Raw genomic sequence first — 24,400 nt, 5'->3', positions numbered from 1 at the left:
CTGGAAGAAGGCTGTTCTTTGATCTTTTTGGAGAAAAATTAAAATGATACCACACAGAACAACACTTGTATTAGTATAGTAAATGTATGAGGAATTTTTATGGCTTCCTCATTTTATGTAAAGTTAGAACCTAATTGAGTTCTGAGAAAATGACTAATTGTCCTTTTCTCTTGAGCACTCATTCACCAGGTCTCTGTCACTTCATTATCTTACTTTGGTGATGGGTAATTTCTTACACTGGTTTTCCCAATCCCTTGTTTGCTAGTCAGTTTGCAAACTTCTGATCATTCTGGTACTCAGTATACCTTTAACTACATGTGTCATCTATTGACAGGTCTTTACTTATTTCCTACTTATTATGTCAATTGTGACAGATTCCTCACTTCAAAAATATTGTAAAAGCTCAGAAATATATAATATTAAAAAGTATTTGTTCCAGGTGCTAGAGACTCATACCTGTAATCCCAGCTACTCAGGAGGTTGAGACCTGAGGATCATGGTTCACACCCAATGTGGGCAGGAAAATTCCGTGAGACTTATCTCCAAATAACCACAAAAGCTGCAAGTGGAACTGTGGCAGTAGTGGTAGGGGGCTCTCCTTGAGCAAAACACCGAGGCCCTGAGTTCAATCCCCAGGATTTGCACAAAAGAATGTGTTCCAAAATACACATAAAATGCCTTTTATGTGGTTAACATTTCTTTTGATTACATTTTGTTTGCTTGAGAATAACCTGACAAATCTTTGCACACTAACCATGATATTTTGCAAATGACCTCAGAAAACTTTAACATATATTACTGCCATTGAAGAATAAGAAAAATGAGAAGTTGAATGATGCCAGCTCTATATCAGTTCCCAGAGAAAGTTGCTTTTCATAACTATGAAATTAACTGGTAAAATTCTCATCACTTTCATCACACATTTGTTTTCCTTTTCACTTACCTAAGACAGTCTTCAGAACTTTGTGGTTCATAGTTTATTCCCAGCCATGCACTTGAAAATCCTGCCAATCGTGATTCTGTCCAGGCTAAACCATCTATCCATTGTCCTGGGAAAAAAGCTATAAAATAGTATCCTGCTGATGAACCAGAACAAAATAGGGTATGATGTGAACATTCACTTTATAATGCCAAAAATAGATTTTAAAATGCTATTCACACCATCTGTCCACTACAACAAAACCCGTATTCAGAGTCCTGAGGTACATCACAGAATTTTCATTTCAAATCTTGCACCATTTATTTCTAGTAGCTATCCAATAGTGTGCTCAGATTCTATGATTATCAGGTGTCCTGAAGAAACAGCTTACAGAAGTCAATGACAATTAACGTTTTTTATTTTCATAAACCAAAGCAAACAAATCTTAGATTATACAAGACTTTTTCAGCTGTCAATCTATTTGAATTTTGCAATCAAACCTATCCATAGAGCTTGCCATTTAATACACATGTCTATTGATCTAATTTCCTATCAGTGATCACTTTTTTGCTTACTGGTTCTGGGGCTTGAACTCAAGGTCTTGGCATTGTCCCTGAGTTTTATGTTGTAATCTAGTGCTCTACCATTGAACCAGAGCTCTACTTTCATCATGTTTGGTGTTAAATTAGCTGTAAGATTCTCATGGACTTTGCCTGGGCTGACTTTGAACTGCAATCCTCAGATCTCAGCCTTCTTAATAGTTAGAATTGCAGATATGAGCGACCAGTACCCAGCTAGTAAACTCCTCTCTCCTCTCTCCTCTTTCCTCTCTCCTCTCTTCCCTCTCCCCTCTCCCATCCCCCCCTCTCTCCCTCTCTCTCTTTCTTTTTTCCAGTTCAGATCCTCTGCCTTGTAATAGCCTATCTACTCAATCCAGGAGATAAGTGTCCCATGGGAAACTGAGAGTATTACACAAAGGCTTGAAATCAGAGGATCCTGGTGCAAACCAGCCTGGGCAGGAAAGTCCATGAGACTCTTATCTCTAATTAACCACCAGTAAGCTGAAAGTAATAGAGCTGTAGCCATTAGAAAAACACGTCAAGTTCAAACCTATGACGGAACTCATGGAAACAAACCTCATGGCCCGGCTCCACCCAGATCATCTGAGGAGCCCAACTGGTCATCTGAGGAGGTCTTCCCCGGAACCCAACCCCAGACCTCTGTATTCAGAGACCCAAGACCATCTATGGCTTGTCCAAGGTGCACTTGGAGCTCATGGGAGAATATTATCATTACCGGTATGGCCTAGATTTCCTGTGTCTGCGATACCCAGGGATCATTTCAGCTGATTCCCAGCCTGGAGGAGGAACGATGGACCAGGAAAGTTCAGATTTTCCATGCTGCCACAAAGAGTGGCAAGTTCAAATGTAACAAATGAGGAAATTCTTTCACCTAGAAGTTGGACAGACCTTCATGTTCATCAGAGAACACACAGGAGAGAAACCTTATGAATACAACAAATGTGGACAGACCTTGGCCTGGATAATAGAATTCACACAGGTGAGAAACCTTGTAAACATAGAAAGTCTTTCAACCAAAATTCACACTTTAGCAGTCCTAAGAAAATTCACACATGTGAGAAACATTAGGAATGTAATAGATGTGGAATGTCTTTCACCTGGAAGAAAACTCAGTTTGCATTGGAGAATCCAAACAGGATAAAAGCCTTGTGAATGTAAATCCATTTTTTTTTGGCCAGTCCTGGGCCTTGGACTCAGGGCCTGAGCACCTTCCCTGGCTTCTTCCCGCTCAAGGCTAGCACTCTGCCACCTGAGCCATAGCGCCCCTTCTGGCCATTTTCCATATATGTCGTGCTGGGGAATCGAACTGAGATCTTCATGTGTAGGAGGCAAGCACTCTTGCCACTAGGCCATATTCCCAGGCCCCATTTTTTAAAAAGAACTCTTAAAACAAGCTCAGATTGTGTGGTGAGCAGCAACCAGAGTAGAGAGAGCTAACAAAGAATATTGTTCATAAAATTTACTTGCACATATGAAAATACAATGTACTCATTGAAATGGCTTTGAGAGAGCAGGGAGGAGAATAAGAGAGGAAGATGTTGATCAGGATTCATTGTTTGCATGTGTGTAAATGTCACAACTAATGTACTACTAACATTAGTAACAATAAATAGTCTCTTCAGTTAAAAAAAAGTAGCCTCCTGGGACAAATATCTGCACAACTGTGGGACTAGGACCACATGCTTCATTTAAACAGACATAGATACAAATTGTTTTAGATGTCAAGAATTTCTGAAACATCCTCATTTCTACTTTTGTGACTTGACTGAATCATTTAACATCTTTAAACTTTAGGCTCTATTCTGAAAACTGAAAGCACACATGCACACATACATATGGCAACTACATAATAAAAACTTAATTATGTTATTAATATGGAGAAGATAACATGACATCCTACATAATTTCATAGAAAAGTCCATTTTGTGCATATTAGGTAAAAAATGAATTCTACTGAATAATCAACAAAAATATTATCTCTAAAGTAAACATAATTGTCTGCCTACTGAAAAAATAGTCACTATGTTTAATGAAATTAACAGCAAGATAAACTTAGAAATCAGACTACTCAGTAAATTTTTAATTTGTCATTGAAATCAGTTATTTTAGAATATGTCTCTTTCAAAAGTGTTACATTTGATTTTAAGTAATCAATCTCTTGTTTAATGTGTACTTAAAATAAAGGTAATCTTAATGGCAAAAAGAAATGATAAAATAATGGCATTCACAAGGAAATGGTCAGATCTCAAACAAATAATGTTGAGCGAGACAAGACTAGAGCACAGACGACAAAGGCACATGGTCTCCCTGATATGTGGTTGTTGGACGGGGAGGAGAGAACAGTAGAGATCATGTCTGTAAAATAACAAACTTCTTTTCAAATGGTATTTCTACATGTTTTGGTCAGCAACTTTATATCATGTCTCTAAAACCAAGCAATTACTAAATAAACATAAAAAGGTCTAGACCTGACAGGAGCACAATAGCTCAACGGCTACATACATATGATTATATAAGATGAGGCTAAGCAAAATTAACTCCAAGAGATGGAAACAGGAGGATTTTACTGTTGTCATTATGTTTAATGTACTAGGTGAATTTCCTTTGACGTACCCCCTGTGGTCACTGTATATGATTCTGATACACTGGATATTGTATATATGCTTATGTGAACTGGGGAAGGGAAAGAAAAATGAAGGAGGGTGTAACAAATATGACAAGAAATGTACTTACTACCTTATTATGTAACTATACCCTCTCTGTAATCATCTTATCAATAAAATTTAATTAAAAATAAAATAAAAAGTGAAAAGGACACACATTAAAAATGAGTACAGGGGCTGAGGATATGACCTAGTGGCAAGAGTGCTTGCCTCATATACATGAAGCCCTGGGTTCGATTACTCACCACCACATATACAGAAAATGGCCAGAAGTGGCGCTGTGGCTCAAGTGGTAGAGTGCTAGCCTTGAGCAAAAAGAAGCCAGGGACAGTGCTCAGGCCCTGAGTCCAAGGCCCAGGACTGGCAAAAAATAAAGAAAGAAAGAAAAAGAGTGCATTTCTTTCTGAATCAATGACAAAGGATCCTGCTTTCGTTTTACCTCACATTGCACTTAGTATAGACTAGGGTATGAAGTGAATTCTCAAAGATAAGAGCACACTATATTTTATATACCTATATGGCTCACAAAAGAATTAACTACATTATGTAATTTATTTATTTATTTTATTTATTATTTTTTTTTGGCCAGTCCTGGGCCCTGAACTCAGGGCCTGAGCACTGTCCCTGGCTTCTTTTTGCTCAAGGCTAGCACTCTACCACTTGAGCCACAGTGCCACTTCTGGCCATTTTCTGTATATGTGGTACGGGGGAATCGAACCCAGGGCCTCACGTATACAAGGCAAGCACTCTTGCCACTAGGCCATATCCCCAGCCCTATATTATGTAACTTATTATGGTGTTATCATGGTTATTTCATTAGTAGCTTTCTATTTTACAGATAATCACTATTCTATTAAGGATATTGTGATTTGCCAAATTCAAATAAATGTCATGACAGGATCATTAAACATACTGGCCTAACATCATAACTATCTTATTTGTAATTCAGTTTTCTTTATAATAAAACTTTAGTGGTTTTAAAACTTATAATTCATGCACTCATGCATAAAACAAGTATTTATTGGGCACATTCTATGTGTGACACAGTGAAGAGGTTACAAACATTTGAATATCTGATGCTTAAATACTATTTATTCTGTAGGCAGAAGCAACTTTTGAAGAGAAAAAAATTAATAATGGCTCTACAATAGTTCTTGAAAGAAATTGCCTTTATTAAGTAAGTAATCTATACGTAAAATTTTGTTATTTGTTCCCCCTTCTCTTTGGCAGTATTAGAGTTTGAACATAAGACCTCACACTTTGGGCTGGGAATATGGCCTAGTGGCAAGAGTGCTTGCCTCCCATACATGAAGCCCTAGGTTCGATTCCTCAGCAACACATATATAGAAAATGGCCAGAAGTGGCGCTGTGGCTCAAGTGGTAGAGTGCTAGCCTTGAGCAAAAAGAGGCCAGGGACAGTGCTCAGGCCCTGAGTCCAAGTCCCAGGACTGGCAAAAAAAAAAAAAAAAAAAGACCTCACACTTGGTGCTCCACCACTTGAGTCATCTCTCTAGATTTTTTTTGCCTTGGTTGTTTTTTAGGTTAGGTGTTCACATTAATCTCAGGCTGGTCTGGGCTATGTCCCTTGTGATTTCCAATGTTTCTGGGAATGACAAGTGTTTGAACAGCCATTGTACCTAACCTGTAAATGGAATAATAGGTATATGTCAGCACTCCCAGATATGATTAACACAGATTGTCTTCAATGTACAATTCCCTGATCTTAACCTATCAAGTAGCTAGGATTATGGGCTTGAACCTCTGTACCTAGCCAATGAGGTTTGTTTTGTACTCTCAGACAGCATCCCTGGACCTCAGAAAATACCTTACTTTATAACATCTAAGCCCAGCTCTTTCAGCTCATCTCTATTACTTGACTGATAGAACAGCAGCAAAGCCATGCTCATTTGCTTAAATATTTTTGAATAGTTTGGGTTCTTTTCTGGAGAATTCTATGACCCGATGGTTTCACAAAGGAAAGATTATCATTCTTAAGTGAATGTACAAAGTTCCCAATGGAGGGCAACAAATAGTATGTATCTACCTCTTGCAATGATATTATTCGTAAAAGTCCATGACAAAAGCAAATATCACAACTTTTTGAGACTCTGAAAAGCATTTGAAGCTTAGAGAATTTCTATCCTAGAAAAAACATGAAAAATTTTATATGTTAATTGTTCTTAAGTGTGTGATGCAATGGTGTCAAGAATATTCACATACGAAACTATATTTCCATTAATCAACTCTCCATTTCTTCTAACCCCCAGGCCTTGTGTTTCCATTTTTTCTGTGTATCTGTGAAATGTACTACTTTAGATACCTCAAATTGTTTTTGAGCCACTGGCTATTTCAAATGCCATAATGTTGTCAAGGTTTATTCATGTCAAACTATGTCAGTCTATTTCCTTTTTTGGAAGATGAAATATCATTCCATTGTATGTGTATACCACAGTTTATTCATCTTTGGCTATTGTGAGTTCCTATGAACATGAATAGACTAAAAAAAAAAATCTCTGAAATCATTGTTTCTTTTATAAACCCAGGAGTGAGAAAGTGGATTATTTTACAGTTCTGTTTAATTTTGGTCAACATATTACTATTGTCCACATTCGTACCCAAACTTGCTTTTACTTTATTTATTTGTTTGCTTATACCAAGCCACATATGTATGAGGTAATATCTCATTGTAGTTTCAGGTTGAGTTTCTCTAGTTACATTGAGGATTGTTATGAGCTTATTGACCATTTATTATTTTTGGAGAAATCTCTAATCCAGTCAGGTACACATATTTAACCAGAGCTATTTTTTTTCATTCCAAGATACATAATTTAAAAATAATGTTTTTTTTCAAGTTATCGTTTCACTTTATTTATTGTGTTTGGTGAATGTAAGTTTTAACTTTGATCTATTTCTATTTTTGCTATTGTTGCCTCTGATTTTGGTTTATTTCCTCAAAAGCACTGTCAAGCTCACATAAATTTCTACCTATGATTTCTTTAAGAAATTTTATATCATACATTTCTGACTGCAGTCCAGTTTTACCTAATTTTAGTGTATATGTAAGAAACCATCTTCATTCTTTTTTCTATGTATAACTTGTGTTCTCAACACACTTTGTTGGAGAGATTATCCTTTCTGCATGAGTGGACTTGGCACACTTTTAAAAATTAACTTTAAGTAATTGTACAAAGGAGAAGCTGTATAACAAAGAGGTTTATGAATATAATACATCTTGATCAGTGTCACCCTTTCAACAGTCTCATTCTGATTTAACACACCCCTTTCCTAACATTTCTTATTATTGTGGTATATACTATGAATTCTCAACTGCATTCACCTACGCATTCATCCTTTCATTCATTTACCCACTGACACTCTTTTGGAAGATTATTTGACAAAATATGGATAAATTTCTGAGTTTTCTATCCTATGCCTTTGATTCACTTGTTATTATGCAAATATCCTACTGTCTTTTGTTATTGTCATTTTGTGATATGCCCTAAAGTTGCTCATTTGTTGAAAGAATAAATATACCTGCATGGACCCGGTTCACTGAGATCAGATATAGTTATGTTCTTTTATACACTTACACAGTGACTTTGTTCATCTCTTCCAAAATCATTTTGGCTATTTGGCTTCATTTGAGACTCCATGCAAATTGTCAAGTGTCTTTTTCACTGCCATTAAACCACGAGAATAGAATATTCAATGATTATATCTCACATAACATTTCATCTTAATTTGGCCAAAGCTTTAAAGATGATAAATCTTGTTCCTCATCTTTTTAGATACCAACTTGCATTAGTACATGAAGTGCATAGATCCTATAATATTCGGAATTATTTGGTATAGAGAAGTACAGAAACTTGGGAAATTCTTGATCAGTAAGGCCTATGTAAATTGATATTTTTGTACTTTGGCAATTTTCCAACACCGAATTTAAGAGAGTGACTGGTGCATATTTGAGTTTCAAAAATATTTGTTGAAATAATGGAAGATATGATGAATGAACCCAGTTTAACCCAAAGTTGCAAGATGCATGTTTGTGATTTTTTTAATCAGTAACTGAGACATTGCCAACACTATGTACAGAATAAAACATATTTAGTTTTTTTAATTGTATTTTATTGACAAGTTGATGTACAGAGGGGATATAATTGTATACATAATGTAGTGACTATATTTCTTGTCAAACTTGTTACCTCCTCCCTCATTTTCCCCCTATGTTCCATACTCCTCACATACTCCTCATATTCCCCCCCACACCAAGTTGTACAGTTAGTTCACAGTATATTGTCTTGTAAGTATCACTGTTGCATTGGTTTACCTTTTATCCTTTGTCTCACCATTTTGATGTTGCCCTTCCCTTCAGTAATTCAGATAAACGTATATATACAATACCCAGAGTCCCAAAACAATATATAGTGACAATAGGGGCCTAACCATAGGAAAGAAAACCATAAGAGAAAAGAAATAAGTTCATATAGTACATTAAAAATAACAACGAAGGCTGGGAATATGGCCTAGTGGTAAAGTGCTTGCCTCGCATACCTGATGCCCTGGGTTCAATTCCTCAGGACCACATATACAGAAAAAGCCAGAAGTGATGCCTGTGGATCAAGTGGTAGAGTGCTGACCTTGAGCAAAAAGAAGCCAGAGACAGTCCTCAGGCCCAGAGTTCAAGCCCCAGGACTGGCAAAAAAATTAAAAAAGAAAAAACTAAAAAAGAAAAAATTAAAAAAGAAAAACTACTTGTTTCTCTGGCATTTGCTGGTTTTCAGTAGGCCAATTACTGTGCTACCGAATTTTATATTAAATACCTTCATGTGCACCTTTAACAAGCTGTAGATTTAATTCCACCAGGCTGTACATTTTGTGATAGGAGATGCAAAGCCTGTCTTGCACTTAGCACTGGGTTGGTTAATTTCATATGTCATCTTGGCCATGTTGCCCATATAAAAGTTTTGTCAGATGCTCACCATGAAAAAAAAAACTACTTGTTTCTATATCTTGGAGTTCATTCACTTAGCATCATCTTATATGATGATTTGTCCATACTCCTTGAGCTATTGAGATCACCTGCTAAGACTATCCTAGACAATTACTAATTATTATCAATGAGGGAAAACATAGAGTCAAACATATATATTTATACAAAAGTTATAACTCCTTGTTCTATTCATCTCTACCAAGTATTTCTGTTCTCAGAGGCAACAATTCTCTGTTCTTTCAGCTGTGTCTTCTGGTTTTAATTATTCTTTTTGCAAATAACACTTCCAGAAGAACAATTCTTGAATCTTTGCAAATACTTTCTGTTGATTTGCTGCTATGACAGACAACATTTACATCTTTCATAACCAGTGACTGTATGTACATACAGATGCATATACTCACATAACTCTTAATATTTACCAAGAAATGTATTAGAGGCATAGAAAAATATAAATATATGCGAACACAGTAGCTTGAAAGAGAAAAAGTACATTTTCTTTCATCTATATGACACTTATTTATGTCCATAATTAGTATCTGTCTTTATGTGCAAATATTTTCTACAAACTTTTCTCATTCTAATCTACTTCTAGAGACGTGAAACACCTCTCACTCCTTTCAGGTTACTAACTGATCCATAAATTTAATTATTTTTACTGGAGAGAACTTTGCAACATTAGTTCTTTCTCTTAGTCCAATTTGAATAGTCGATCACTAAGTCAACTGTCTAGATATGCTCTTTTTTCCTCACTTTATCATCAGCCTAAAAATTTACATTCTAATTTTCTATGTTGTATGTCTTGTAGCCATCTTCTGTACTTAATTTCTCATTTTTCAGAAAAAATACAAGTGCAAGTGTAATCCTAAAATGGCACAGTGTAGGTAAGAATGTGAGCTCTTCCATACGTGAGCACATTTTCATTTTACTGATATGGTTTAATATACTGACAAGATAAAGAATACAAAATATTTTTAGATATCACATAATACCAAAAGCATTGACTAGTTGCTGTAATCTAGCTTGGAATATTTCTCAATAGAAACAACGTTACCTCTTACATTGTTAAAATTTTTCTGCTATACTACTCTATATATTTTGAAGATTTCTTTGAATCATGTGAATTTTTCACTTTAATATCTTCTGCCCAATTATCATCTTCCTTTGAAGATAATACTTTTTCTTTTTTAATTAAAATGTTCTCTATTGTTATATATTTTGATTTAATATGTTGTCATAATAGATATATGTTCATCTTCCAAAGTGAAACAAACACTAATTAGAAACCCTGTACTCTGTTGAAACAATGCTGAGTCACTACTCCCAAGCTACTAGAGTTGATCCAAAACTTTGGCAAATGTGCAGGATATAAAATAAACCCTCAAAAATCAATGGCATTTCTCTACGTTAACGACCCGAAGACCGAGGCTGAAATCAGGAAAGCAACTCCTTTTGCAATAGCCCCCCAAAACATAAAATACCTACAAATAACCTTAACCAAAGAAGTGAAAGACCTCAATGATGAGAACTTTAAAAACATGAAAAACGAAATTAAGGCAGAACTAAGGAAATGGAAAAACCTCCCATGCTCCTTCATTGGGAGGATTAATATAATCAAAATGGCAATATTGCCAAAGGTGATCTACAAATTCAATGCAATACCCATTAATATCCTGACACCGTTTTTTAATGAAATAGAGGAAGCAATCCAGAAATTCATATGGAACAATAAAAGACCCAGAATAGCAAAAACACTCCTAAGCAGAAAGAACAGTGCTGGTGGAATTGCAATACCCAACTTCAAGCTGTGTTATAAAGCTATAGTAATAAAAACAGCTTGTTATTGGCACCGGAACAGGCCTGAAGACCAATGGAACAGAACTGAAGACCCAGAAATGAACCCACAGAACTATGCCTACTTAATCTTTGATAAAGGAGCTAAAAAAATGGGATGGAAGAAAGACAGCCTCTTTAACAAATGGTGCTGGCAAAATTGGTTCAACATATGCAACAAACTAAAACTAGATCCTTATATATCACCCTGCACCAAAATCAATTCCAAATGGATCAAAGACCTTGAAATTAAAACAGATACCCTGAAAATACTAAAGGAAGGAGTAGGAGAAACACTTGGGCTCCATAGCACAGGACGGAACTTCCTTAACAAAGACCCAGAAAGGCTACAAATCAAAGAAAGGCTAGACAAATGGGACTGTACCAAACTGCAGAGCTTCTGCAGGGCAAAAGGACATAGCTCACAAGAGAAACAGAAAGCCCACAGACTGGGAAAAGATCTTTACAGGTCATACAACGGACAAAGGCCTCATATCTAAAATAAATGCAGAACTAAAAAAATTACATTCCTCCAAAAAAAAACCTGCTAAGAACCAATAGCCCCCTCAACAAGTGGGCTAAAGACTTAAAAAGAGACTTCTCTGATGAGGAAATGAGAATGGCCAAGAGACATATGAAAAAGTGCTCTACATCACTGGCCATAAAAGAAATGCAAATCACAACAACATTGAGATTCCATCTCACCCCAGTAAGAATGTCCTGTATCAAGAAAACTAACAATGACAAATGTTGGATGGGATGTGGCCAAAAGGGAACCCTACTTCATTGTTGGTGGGAATGTAAACTGGTTCATCCACTCTGGAAAGTGGTATGGAGATTCCTCAGAAGGCTGTGCATAGAGCTCCGCTATGACCCAGCAGCCCCACTTTTGAGCATCTACCCAAAAGACCACAAACAAGAAAACACTAAAACCACCAGCACAATGTTCATCGCAGCACAATTTGTCATAGCTAGAATCTGGAACCCACCCAGATGCCCCTCAGTAGATGAATGGATCAGGAAAATGTGGTACATATAAACAATGGAATTTTATGTCTCTATTGGAAAGAATGACATTGCCCCATTTGTAAGGAAATAGAAGGACTTGGAGAAAATTATACTAAGTGAAATGAGCCAGACCCAAAGATACATGGACTCTATGGTCTCCCCCATAGGGAATAATTAGCACAGGTTTAGGCTAGGCACAGCAGAGGATCACAAGAGCCCAATAGCTATACCCTTATGAACACAAAAGATGATGCTAAGTGAAATGAACTCCATGATATGGAAACGACTGTTATATCACTGTTGTAATTACTTTCAACATGCGATGTGAAACTGTAGCTTCTATTATTGATGATGCTCTTGTATCCCCTTCCTGTGGTTGTATCTGCACTATCTTTGTATCTTATGTGAGTACATTAGAAACCGTGTATACAAGTATTAGAACTGGGAAACTGAAAGGGAATACCAAAATTGAGAGACACAGGGTAAAAAAGACAAATGACTACAAAAACAATACTTGCAAAACTGTTTGGGGTAAATCTACTGAGCAACTCATGGGGAGAAAGGAAATGGCAGGGGGAGGGGGGAATGAGGGAGGAGGTAACAGTACAAGAAATGTATCCAATGCCTAACGTATGAAACTGTAACTGCTCTATATATCAGTTTGACAATAAAAATGTGTAAAAAAAATTGTAGAGGAGACAAAAACAAAAAACATTGCTGAGTCAATAGATAAGTTCACATGAGCAATATGATAAGTTGTTTCTTTGGAGAAATCTCAGGGTCAGTAGGTGTAGAATTTTTCTCTTAGAGTTTCCCCAGACTAGAGTTATCCAATTCGCTGGTTGATAGACATAATCCCAACTTATAGAATTCTGGAGTCTTATCATAAAATACTTCATTTCTCACCATTTTTGCTTCAGTCCTTTGTGATCAATATCCTTCCATTATCCTGTAATGGGAATCCACATCCTAAGAATCTGGTTCATCACTTAAAGTAGAAACCTCCGGTCTTCTTACAGAGTGCAAAGAAGATTTATTCAGGCATGTGAATCAGGGAGAGCATCAGAGGTTTATGGAAAATCTTCCTTTTGTATTTAAAAATTCTTGGTTCAATTCTTGTATCTTTGACCTTTGGGCAGTACCTACTAGTTTTCTTATGAGATACTTCACTATTTCTCACAGGGTCACTCTTTTCTGATTTTCCACATGCGTTACAGCTTCTTACATTTTTTCTGCTGTTATTTGGATTCTTGTTCACTTTTATTGATAAGTTTTTTTTGGGGGGTATACTTCCTTAAAGAAGCTTTATCTGTATTTATTTTTTAAATTTTTTGTTGTCAAATTGATGTACAGAGAGGTTACATATTGGGGATACTCGGCTCCGAGCGATTCTCCCGCCAGCAGGAGGAGGAGGGAGCGTATCCCAGGGGGGCAGAGCTGAGATGAGGTAGAGCCATGAAACCACCTGCTCCGAGCCCCCCCTTATATTTAAAGCAGGACTCTGGACACAGGCATATTTAGGGGAGCCATTAGGCGAACATCCATTTAATAAAGGGAAGGGCAATTAAATTTATAGCAGTAATGACGGTGAGAAGGGGAGGGACTTGGAGTGGCTAACTAGGTACTAGCGATAGGCTGATGAGCTGTCCATCAAAGGGCAGCATCCTAGGACCTCCTCCATGGGTTAACATCACATCCCACAGGACCGCACCTTGGGCTCCGGCTGGCACCATTTTGATACACACACATGCTTCAAGATGGGAGGCGGGGCTGGTTAGCTACCTCTTCCGGTTCCTGACCTGGAAGGGGGTAGGAGTGGCTAACAGCCACACAGCCCCAGGGTGGGAGAAGGGGCGGCCAGTCAGGACCATCCCCTTAAAGCTATACCAGTGCCCAACAGTTACAGTTTCATCCATTAGGCATTGGATACATTTATTGCACTGTTACCTCCTTCCTCATTCCCCCTTCCCCCTCCCCCTTTCCCTTTCCCCCCATGAGTTGTTCAGTTGATTTGCACTAAACAGTTTTGCAAGTAATGCTTTTGTAGTCGTTTGTCTTTTTACCCTGTGTCTTTCAATTTTGGTATTCCTTTTCAGTTTCATAGTTCTTATACCAGTATATACAGTTTCCAATGTACTCACATAAGATACAAAGATAGTGCAGATACAACCACAGGAAGGGGATACAAGAGGATCATCAACAATAGAAGCTACGGTTTCACATTGCATGTTGAAAGTAATTGCAACAGTGATATAACAGTGGTTTCCATAACATTGATAAGTTTTTATCTCTGCTTTTCTTCAGTGAAATTTGTGTAAGGCATGAGGCAGAAGAAGATAGTCAATAAGTCAGGAAGTTTTACATTAATCGCAAGGATTTTTCCACTTATTTTCTGCAAATGTTTTAGAGATACAATTTTCATGATGATGTTAGAACATTGACTCATATATCACTGACAAAAATAGCTTTCTTTACTTTGAACTTAATTTCTAATTTCATTTAGCCCATGAAAATTACCTACTTTATCATAATTAATGACATATTCAGACTCTATGAAAGATTCTATGTTAAGAGAACACCTAATTTTAAACAACATAGTTACTATCAAGCCTGTCAAAACAATCAGAATCTGTTTTCTTTCTGTTACTGTAAAAATAATACATACCAGATATTTAAAATTGAGAAAGAAATTCCATTTCAAATAACCTATTTTAATCACTCATAAATTGTGATTGTTCATTAATAATTCATTTTTAACATAAAACATCTAACCAAAAATAAAAAATAGGTAGCATATTATTCTGTAAACAAAGTCAGAAAAATAGGTCAAATGTATATTTTGTCCATTTTAGTGATGTGTTTTCTTCTTTACATATTAAATAAACTATACAGAAAATTCAATACACACCCCCAAATTCTCATGCTATTTTTCTGTCATTTCCTTTTTCTTGCCACCAACTTGCCTGTTACATTGTGGCAAGAAAACATCATTTCATTTTGTTCATTTGTGTCATCTGTGTATTTTGTGTTCAAAAATATCTTGAGCTTCATTAATTCAAGAGAAGTGATTTAAAAAGTAAACCAATTTTCTTGTTACTTTCTGAAAATATTAAATAGCAATATGTTTATTGTTTCTTATTAATTAAGAGAAATTTGTAAATTAGATTCTACCATGATCTATTCCAGCAAAAGATGACAATTATAGGAGATAATGTATATAGGAGAAGCAACTTCTAAATAACCATACACTATGGAAGTCTATTTAAAGTAAATTTACCAAAACTATTCAATATTTAAAACTGGTTTCTATAACTTGTTAAAATAATAAGCTAAATTGAAAATTATACTTTAACAGAATCTATTAACAGATCTCATTCTGTTTCATGTTGTAGATATAAAATATTCACATTACATAATACAGCATATATTCTTAAAATAAAGAGAATGAAAATTCATGTAAAATATAGTAAAATCCAATGTACTCATGGCTCATGTCTATAATCCTAGGTACTCAGAAGGCTGAGATCTTGGGATCACAGTTGAAGCCAGCCCAGGCAAGAAATTATCTGGGACTCTAATCCCAATTAACTACCTAAAAGCCAGAAGTAGAGATATGTACAGCTCAAATGGTAGAGTATTATCCTTGAGCACAAAAGCCTAAGAATAGGACCCAGACTCTGAGTTCAGGTCTCAGTACCAACACAACCACCACACAAACAAACACATCAACATATATGTGTACATATATGCATAAGGATATAGCTTTATTGTGTTTGAGAATTATATTAAAATTCTGAATCTATAATCCAAACAAATTGAATGGCCTTTTCAAATAGAAATGCTAGTTCATCTTCCCATTTAAATAAATACTAAAACACAAAACAAGGTTGAGAATCCAAACAAGTCCTAGAAAGAATTGTTCTTAGTAGAAGAGCAAAAATAAGAAGTAACAGATATGAGTAACTTAAGATATTAAACATCTATAGTAGTAGGCCTAGCATGGTGACATACCTGTCATTCCACCTAAATAAGCAATGAAATCAGGCCATTCAGGGAAAAAGTTACTGAAATATCATCTTAACTAATAAGCTGAATGTGCTCATGTATATCTATAATGGCAACATGGAGACGTGGATACAGAAATTATGGTGTAAGGCTAAAGACAAATGTACTGGTTGTGTAACTCCGGTGTTATAGTGCTGTGATAGCAAGTGTAAAGCCTTGTGTTCAAAACTTATTACTCCCCTACCAAAGAAAAAAGAAAAAGAAATTACAAAAGAAATCTATAATAGTGACATGTCCAAACACAATAAAGATAAGAAAGCTAAACATTCTATATACTACAGTAGGAACTCAATGATGAAAATGCAGATTTGAAAATCTATTAATCACTAGCCACCATTTTAGAACATTTAAAAATCATTGGTAAATATCTCCAACTTGTGTTTTCAAGCACATCTTTATGTGCTTTAAGTAAATCAAATTATTAATTACCATCTATTTTAATCTCTAATATATCAGAAGCTCAATATACATGATTTTATAAGTACCTTCATACCTAAAATTAAGAACTCAAGACAGACTTGCAGTTGTCACTTGTAGAAAGAAAGTTTTGAAGCTCTACTTAAGTAATAGTCATAAAGAAAATTTCTAGCAAGAGATAAAGGCAAGAACAAAAGAATACTGAAAATATAATGCAATAATAAAATTTATCTATAATGTTTAATTATATTTGTTCACATGTAGTACTGAGAGGATATAACAAAAATTGCTAGATTTTACAACTAACAGGGAAGAATCCAATGTATTATAGACTTCTCAAGTCTTATAATTATAGAAAATATACTTCAATATAATTACATGATTTTGTAAAATAAGAAAAAGTGAAAAATAACAGGTAATGAGTTGACAATTTTCTTAAGAGAAATGTTTTATTTTTTTGAAAAAAAAAAATCAAAAGTACTCCCATACTCTGCTTGTGGGAATACAAATGGGTATAAACTCTCTGTGGAAAAAAAAATGATAACATACTGAAAGTGGAATTATAGTAGCTTTACTTTTAAAAAAACAAATTCAAAATCTCTACTCATGAAAACAGAATTCACTATGACACTGAGAGGCCAGAGGTGCCCCGCACTGCTGAGTCCACAGCCTATTCAATGCCAGGCGTTACAGGCAGAGGCCCCACAGCAGACAGAGGATTCAGGGTTCCCGAAAAAGCTCAAGTCCCCATCTACAGAGGAAGCCCAAGGCCTACCTGCAAGCTGTGTGAACCACAGAGACCCAGGATTGCACCAACAGGGGAGAAGGGTCATAACAGATCCACCCCCTGCAAACTGAAATCAAGTCAAACCCAGCCAATCAGGAAAATAGACTGCAGACCATCGCAAGGAATCCAGAGACTGGGGAAAGACCATGCAAACAAGGAGGACTCCATTTTTTTCTTTTCAAACATTTTTTAAACTTTAAAAAAAAATTTTTTTTCACTTCTGAAATGTCGTTGGTTTTTTTTTTTTTTTTTTTTTTTTCCATTTTTACCTGTTTGTTTTATCAAGTTTTTTTCTTTTTTGTTTGTTTGGGTTGTTCCTTTTCTGGTTTTTTTCCTTTTTATTTTTTTATTTTTTAAATAATTTTTCTCTGTTTTGTGCATCTGTCCTCCACTATTTTTACTTTATTTCTCTCTTTGCATTCTCACATTCTCTCTTTGCGTTCTCACATTCTCTCTTTGCGTTCTCACGCTTTCTCTACGATTTCAGGTTATCCGTGCTCAGCCGCCATCTGGAGTATTTCTCCCTGGTCTACGCTGTGTGCTTTAGCTGCAAGGAGTGTGGGTTGCTGTGCCGGGCGCTGTGCTGGCGCCAGCACTGGCACGGCGGTGGGAAGCCGCCCAGAGCTCAAATCTCTGTTTTCAGATGAGCAAAGTCGATTTTTACTTCCTGGCCAGAATCCCTGTACTGTTAGAACTTACTCTGGCTGTCTTTCTAGGAGTAAAAGTTTCTATGGGGTGAGAAAACTGTGATGTCGGAGGGAACTCAGCTAGTGCTCTGCAGCTCCTCCGCTGTCTTCCTGCCGAACTCTGCATTCTCGTTCTTTAAAAATTACTTTCCTCTGAATAACACCTCAACTGTTTTCTGCTAACTCTCCATTGTCTATCATTTTAACCCTGTTCTTTCTACTAATTCTACTGTTCTCCACATTTCCACATCACTGAAATTAAACCAAAATCACCCCCCCCAATACATTTTACTCTATTCTCTTTACTACCTCCAACTTACCCTCCTGACTTAAGTCCTGAACCTCCAGTTTCTATTGACTCCTGGTTATTGGATAGAGGGTATCCCAGCTTAATCCGAGTGAATCAAAGGGGTTCATAGAGAAAGCCAGTCCTATTAGAACTTAATATAAAAACAAGAATTGCTTATAGGGTTGTAACAGTAAATAAGTAACTACTGATTACAGGGCCCAGGATGGGTTGTTATAATGAAATTGTATTCTTTAGGAACACCAAATCTAATTTTATAGACAGGTATACAAGGTATCTGTATATAATTGTGAACTTATAAGATTTACACAACAGTGCTTGGTAAGGGCTGCTTTGGGTCTTAAACGGTGCTCACAGGTGCTGGTAGACTGGCATTCCCAATCCAAATGGGCAGAAGGAACACAAGAAAGATGGCAAACAATGAAGTCTTATCCCCCACTCAAAACAAGCAGGAAGCAGAGCAGTCAATCAAAGACATAGAAGAGAACCCCCAAAATGGTCTACAAAGTCTACTGATAAACATGATAAATGAAAAGTTTAAATCTCTTCAGTCAATTATTCTAGAGCGTGAGGAGGCAAAGCAAAAATTAATGGAGAATTTTATGGCATCCATAAATAGAAAGATAAGTGAACTTCAAGAGTCAAATGAACAGATAGCTAATAAGCTTAAAGATTTGAGAGACAACACTCAAAATCAAAGTAATGAAGTTAATGAAGTAAAGAAGTCCATACAAGTCCTAAGAAACGACATGGAAATCATAATGAAAGACCAGGCAGAAGGAAAAGAGATTTGAAGTCAAGAAGCTAGCCTACAATCCTGACTAACCGAAGCAGAGGATCGAATTTGAGGAGCTAAAGATTCCTTAGATTCTATGGAGAAAGATCAAAAATCAATACAAATCCAGTCCAATCAACAAAACAGATCGCTACAGGAGATTCAAGACATGATCAGGAAGCCCAATTTAAGGATAATAGGTATTGAGGAACACTTGGAGAAAGAGGTTAATGGGATAGGCAACCTATTTAACAGAATATTAGCTGAGAATTTCCCAAATATCCAGAAGGAAAGACCTATACAGATACAAGAAGCATTTAGAACCCCAAACTGACCAGACCAGAATAGGACATCCTAGAGACACATTGTGATCAAAACAGGATCTGTAGAGTACACGGAAAGAATCCTTAAAGCTGTTAGGGAGAAGAAAACAATCACATATAAAGGAAAAGCAATCAGAATTACCCCAGACTTCTCAGCAGAGACCATGAAAGCAAGAAGAGCCTGGAATGAAGTATACCAAACACTAAATAAAAATAACTACCAACCAAGAATTTTGTACCAAGCAAAAATGTCATTCATAGCCAAAGGTCAAATTAAAGTCTTCCACAGTAAGGAAAAAATGAAACAATATGTCTCCACTAAACCAGCTTTACAGAAAATCCTCAAAGATGTACTATCCAGGGAAAATAATCAAGATCCCAATACAGACAGAGAAATGAACCATAAATAGTAAACATCAGATCAAGAAATGGGAAGACACAGCTTTAAACAAGATAGTGATAATGAAAGGAACAAACGATCATCTCTCAATCCTAACTCTCAATATTAATGGGCTTAATTCTCCAATCAAAAGACATAGGCTCATAAGTTGGATCAAAAATCAAGATCCATCTTTCTGCTGCCTCCAAGAGACACATCTATCCAACAAAAGTAAACATCTTCTAAAAGTGAAAGGCTGGAAACAAATCTATCAAGCAAATGGCCCCCAAAAGCAGGCTGGAGTTGCAATCCTAGTATTAGACAAAATTGACTTCAAATCAAAAAAGGTAAAATGAGAAAAAGAACGTTACTACATACTAGTAAAGGGATCTCTCCTACATGCAGATATAACCATTCTAAATATCTACACCCCAAATGCAGGAGCACCCAACTTCATCAAACAAACACTACTGATTCTAAAAACACTCATAGACCCAACACATTGATAGTTGGGGACTTTAACACTCCACTATCACCTCTGGACAGATCAACACGCCAAAAACTGAACAAAGCAACCACAGAACTCAATATCTGCATAGATCAACTAGACAACTGACATCAACAGAATATTCCACCAAGCAACAACAAAATACACATTCTTCTCCGCAGCACATGGAACATTCTCCAAAATAGATCACATCTTAGGGCACAAATAAAATCTTTACAAATTCAGAAGTATCAAAAACGTTCCCTGCATTCTCTCAGATCACAATGGAATAAAATTAGAGCTCAACTCAAACAGCCACCACAGAAAATCCTACAATTCATGGAGACTGAACAACACACTGCTGAACCATCAGTGGGTCATTGAAGAAATTAAAATGGAAATTCAAATGTTTATGGAATTCAACCAAGTTGAAGACACAAAGTACCAGCTTCTTTGGGACACAGCAAAGGCAGTACTCAGAGGAAAATTTATGTCTCTGAGTGAATACATCAACAAACTGGAGATACAGCAACTCAATAATTTAAGGAAGCACCTTAATTTCCTTGAGAGAGAACAAGCCAAACCCCAATTCAATAGATGGAAGCAAATAATTAAAATCAAATCAGAATTAAGTCAGTTAGAGACGAAAAAAAAACATAAAAGAATCAACAAAACAAAGAGTTGGTTCTCTGAAAAAATTAACAAGATAGACAGACCCCTGGCAAACCTGAACAAAAAACGAAGGCAGCAGACTCAAATAAACAAGATAAGACATGAAACAGGTAACATCACCACAGAAATAACCGAAATTCTGAAAATAATTAGAGACTATTTTGCAAACCTTTATGCCAACAAATTCGAGAACTTGGAAGAAACGGATGATTTCCTAGAAAAAAATTCATATCCCCAAACTTAACCATGAAGATTTAAACCTTCTAAACAGAACCATATCTATTATTGAAATAGAAACGGCAATAAATGATCTCCCATCCAAGAAAAGCCCAGGTCCAGACCGATTCACTGTATAGTTCTACAGGGCCTTCAAAACAGAACTCACACCAATATTTCTCAAACTCTTCAATGAAATTGAAAGGGAACGTTCACCACCAGACTCATTCAATGAAGCCAATATAACCCTGATCTCAAAACCAGGCAGGGACGCATCACGAAAAGAGGACTATAGACGGATTTCCCTGATGAACATAGACGCAAAAATTCTCAACAAAATTCTGGCCAATCGACTTCAACAGGTCATCAAAAAAATCATACACCACGATCAAACTGGATTCATCCCAGGGATGCAAAGTTGGTTTAATATACACAAGTCAATAAATGTAATCCACCACATCAACCGGAGCAAGCTAAAGAACCACATGGTTTTATCTCTGGATGCGGAAAATCGTTCAATAAAATCCAGCAAGCATTTAAGCTAAAAGCCTTGAAAAACTGGGATTCCAGGGAACATTCTTGAATATAATCAAGGCAGTTTATGAGAAACCAACAGCAAGCATAACTCTAAATGGTGAAAAACTAAAGCCATTCCCTTTAAAATCAGGAACAAGGCAGGGATGTCCACTCTCTCCCCTGCTCTTCAACATAGTACTAGAATTCCTAGCCAGAGCAATTGGGCAAGAAGAAAATATAAAGGGGATCCAAATAGGGAAAGATGAAGTTAAACTTTCTCTATTCGCAGATGACATGATTCTATACCTAAAGAATCCCATAGACTCTACCTCCAAGCTACTAGAGCTGATCCAAAACATTGGCAAAGTTGCAGGATATAAAATAAACCCTCAAAAATCAACGGCCTTTCTCTACGTTAACGACCCGAAGACCGAGGCTGAAATCAGGAAAGCAACTCCTTTTGCAATAGCCCCCCAAAACATAAAATACCTAGGAATAACCTTAACCAAAGAAGTGAAAGACCTCTTTGAGGAGAACTTTAAAAGCTTGAAAAAATGAAATTACGTCAGGGGCTGGGAATATGGCCTAGTGGCAAGAGTGTTTGCCTCATATACATGAAACCCTGGGTTTGATTTCCCAGAACCACATGTAGAAAAGGGCCAGAGGTGGCGCTGTGGCTCAAGTGGCAGAGTGCTTGAGCAAAAATTCCAGGGGCAGTGCTCAGGCCCTGAGTCCATGGCCCAGGACTGGCAAAAAAAAAAAAAGAAATTACGTCAGAACTAAGAGAGTGGAAAAACCTCCCTTGCTCCTGGATTGGGAGGATTAATATAATCAAAATGGCAATATTGCCAAAGGCTGTCTACAAATTCAATGCAATACCCATTAATATCCCAACACCATTTTTTAATGAAATAGAGTAAGGAATCCAGAAATTCATATGGAACAATAAAAGACCTAGAATAGCGAAAACAATCCTAAGCAGAAAGAACAGTGTTGGAGGAATTACAATACCCAACTTCAAGCTGTATTATAAAGCTATAGTAATGAAACCAGCTTGGTATTGGCACTGGAACAGGCCTGAAGACCAATGGAACAGAATTGAAGACCCAGAAATGAACCCACAGAACTATGCCTACTTAATCTTTGATAAAGGAGCTAAAACAATAGTTTGGAAGAAAGATAGCCTCTTTAACAAATAGTACTGGCAAAATTTGCTCAACACATGCAACAAACTAAAACTAGATCCTTATATATCACCCTGCACCAAAATCAATTCCAAATGGATTAAAGACCTCGAAATCAAAACAGACACCCTGAAAACACTAAAGGAAGGAGTAGGAGAAACACTTGGGCTCCTTGGCACAGGATGGAACATCCTTAATAATGACCCAGAAAGGCTACAAATCAAAGAAAGGTTGGACAAATGGGACTGCATCAAACTGCAGAGCTTCTGCTCGGCAAAGGACATAGCTCACAGGATAAACAGAAAGCCCACAGACTGGGAAAAGATCTTTACCAGCCATTCAATGGACAAAGGCCTCATCTCTAAACATATGCAGAACTAAAAAAATTACCCTCTTCAAAAACAAAACCGCAGAGAACCAATAGCCCCCTCATCAAGTGTGCTAAAGACTTAAAAAGAGACTTCTCTGATGAGGAAATGAGAATGGCCAAGAGACATATGAAAAAGTGCTCTACATCACTGGCCATAAAAGAAATGCTAATCAAAACAACATTGAGATTCCATCTCACCCCAGCAAGAATGTCATATATCAAGAAAACTCAAGAGTGCTTGCCTCGTATACATGAGGCCCTGGGTTCAATTCTTCAGCACCACATATATACAGAAAACGGCCAGAAGTGGCGCTGTGGCTCAAGTGACAGAGTGCTAGCCTTGAGCAAAAAGAAGCCAGGGACAGTGCTCAGGCCCTGAGTCCAAGCCCCAGGACTGGCCAAAAAAAAAAAAAAAAAAAAAAAAAAAACTAACAATAACAATTGTTGGAGGGGATGTGGCCAAAAGGGAACCTTACTTCATTATTGGTGGGAATGTAAACTGGTTCAGCCACTCTGGCAAGCAGTATGGAGATTCCTCAGAAGGCTAAATATAGAACTCCTCTATGACCCAGCAGCCACACTTTTGGGTATCTATCCAAAAGACCACAAACAAAATCACAGTAATGCTACTAGCGCAACAATGTGCATCGCAGCACAATTTGTCATAGCTAGAATCTGGAACCAACCTAGATGCCCCTCAGTAGACGAATGGATCAGGAAAATGTGGTACATATACACAATGGAATTTTATGCCTCTGTCAGAAAGAATGACATTGCCCCATTTGTAAGGAAATGGAAGGACTTGGAAAAAATTATACTAAGTGAAGTGAGCCAGACCCAAAGAAACATGGACTCTATGGTCTCCCTTATTGGGAATAATTAGTACAGGTTTAGGCAAGTCATAGCAGAGCATCACAAGAGCCCAATAGCTATACTCTTATGAACACATAAAATGATGCTAAGTGAAATGAACTCCATGTTATGGAAACGATTGTTATGTCACAGTTGGAACTACTTTCAACTTCCCATCTGTGTCTGTAGCTTCTATTATTGATGGTGTTCTTGTATCACCGTCCTGTGGTTGTACCTCCACTATCTCTGTAATCTTATCTGAGAATATTGGAAACTGTGTATACTGGTATTAGAACTAGGAAATTGAAAGGGAATACCAAAATTGAGAGACACAGGGTAAAAAAAAGACAAACAACTACAAAAGCAATAC

The sequence above is a fragment of the Perognathus longimembris genome, chromosome 28 (assembly GCF_023159225.1).
Source record: "Perognathus longimembris pacificus isolate PPM17 chromosome 28, ASM2315922v1, whole genome shotgun sequence".
Lineage (NCBI taxonomy): Eukaryota > Metazoa > Chordata > Mammalia > Rodentia > Heteromyidae > Perognathus > Perognathus longimembris.
Note: the sequence above shows the minus strand (reverse complement) of the source record.